Source organism: Odocoileus virginianus, unplaced genomic scaffold, assembly GCF_023699985.2.
Source record: "Odocoileus virginianus isolate 20LAN1187 ecotype Illinois unplaced genomic scaffold, Ovbor_1.2 Unplaced_Contig_11, whole genome shotgun sequence".
Lineage (NCBI taxonomy): Eukaryota > Metazoa > Chordata > Mammalia > Artiodactyla > Cervidae > Odocoileus > Odocoileus virginianus.
In genome coordinates, this window is record NW_027224328.1 from 2,165,562 (window position 1) to 2,167,872 (window position 2,311).

Consider the following 2,311-nt stretch of genomic DNA (forward strand, 5'->3'; position numbering starts at 1 on the left):
TTTCCACCTAAATATGCTGTTCAACCCACTTCTTAATGCCCTTCATAAAACTCACAAAGAGTAATTGCCCTGAGAATAGAGAATAAAATACAAAGTTATTACTAGTTATTACTCTGCTTATCTCTCCACCGCATCTTATGTTCCTCATCTTCTCTATCATTCTACTTCCACCAAACCGGCTTTCCCTAGTCACCGACTCTTCTAACATCTACATGTTTGCATGTAGCATTTCATTTGCCAAGAATTCTGGTACCCTAAATGATTTGCCCAGACAAATTCTAGTCATTCTACAGGTTTCAACTCAGGCATAGAGTTCTTTTTCCCTAGAAGCCTTGTAAGTCTCCTTCAAATTCAACTACTTATTTTCTAAGTTTTGTGGCAATTAATGCCATATTCTTATGGCAAGGAATAATTCAACTTCTGTAAAACATGTCATATGCTTTATTAAATTTGTAGAGGAATTTTGAAGATTTGAGGGTGTATTTATTGATTTTTCAACTTTCACTTTGAAAATTTCAAGTATAGAATGTTTTTTTTCCCATTTATTTTTATTGGTTAGAGGCTAATTACTTTACAGTATTGTAGCAGTTTTTGTCATACATTGACATGAATCAGCCATGGAGTTACATGTATTCCCCATCCCGATCCCCTCTCCCACCTCCCTCTCCACCCAATTCCTCTGGGTCTTCCCAGTGCACCAGGCCTGAGCACTTGTCTCATGCATCCAGCCTGGGCTGGTGATCTGTTTCACCCTAGATAATATACATGTTTTGATGCTGTTCTCTCAAAACATCCCACCCTCACCTTCTCCCAGAGTCCAAAATTCTGTTCTGTACATCTGTGTCTCTTTTTCTGTTTTGCATATAGGGTTATTGTTACCATCTTTCTAAATTCTATATATATGCATTAGTATACTGTATTGGTGTTTATCTTTCTGGCTTACTTCACTCTGTATAATGGGCTCCAGTTTCATCCATCTCATTAGAACTGATTCAAATGAATTCTTTTTAATGGTTGAGTAATATTCCATGGTGTATCCTTATCCATTTGTCTGCTGATGGGCATCTAAGTTGCTTCCATGTCCTGGCTATGATAAACAGTGCTGCGATGAACATTGGGGTGCACGTGTCTCTTTCAGATCTGGTTTCCTCAGTGTGTATGCCCAGAAGTGGGATTACTGGGTCATATGCAGTTCTAATTCCAGTTTTTTAAGAAATCTCCACACTCTTCTTTCATAGGGGCTGTACTAGTTTGCATTCCCACCAACAGTGTAAGAGGGTTCCCTTTTCTCCACACCCTCTCCAGCATTTATTGCTTGTAGACTTTTGGATAGCAGCCATCCTGACTGGCGTGTAATGGTACCTCATTGTGGTTTTTATTTGCATTTCTCTGATAATGAGTGATGTTGAGCATCTTTTCATGTGTTTTTTAGCCATCTGTATGTCTTCCTTGGAGAAATGTCTGTTTAGTTCTTTGGCCCATTTTTTGATTGGGTCATTTATTTTTCTGGAGTTGAGCTGGAGGAGTTGCTTGTATATTTTTGAGATGAATCCTTTGTCTATTGCTTCATTTGCTATTACTTTCTCCCAATCTGAGAGCTGTCTTTTCACCTTGCTTATAGTTTCCTTTGTTGTGCAAAAGCTTTTAAGTTTCATTAGGTCCCATTTGTTTATTTTTGCTTTATTTCCAATATTCTGGGATGTGGGTCATAGAGGATCCTGCTGTGATTTATGTCAGAGAGTGTTTTGCCTATGTTCTCCTCTAGGAGTTTTATAGTTTCTGGTCTTACATTTAGATCTTTAATCCATTTTGAGTTTATTTTTGTGTATGGTTAGAAAGTGTTCTAGTTTCATTCTTTTACAAGTGGTTGACCAGTTTTCCCAGCACCACTTGTTAAAGAGGTTGTTTTTTTTCCATTGTATATCCTTGCCTCCTTTGTCGAAGATAAGGTGACCATAGATTCGTGGATTCATCTCTGGGCTTTCTATTCTGTTCCATTGATCTATATTTCTGTCTTTGTGCCCTTACCATACTGTTCTTGATGACTGTTGCTTTGTAGTATAGTCTGAAGTCAGGCAGAGAATTGATTCCTCCAGTTCCATTCTTCTTCCTCAAGATTACTTTGGCTATTAGAGTTTTTTTGTATTTCCATACAAATTGTGAAATTATTTGTTCTAGCTCTGTGAAAAATACCGTTGGTAGCTTGATAGGGATTGCATTGAATCTATAGATTGCTTTGGGTAGTATAGCCATTTTGACAATATGTAAAGAATATTAAATGAAATCTCATATACCCTCCACCAAGCTTGAA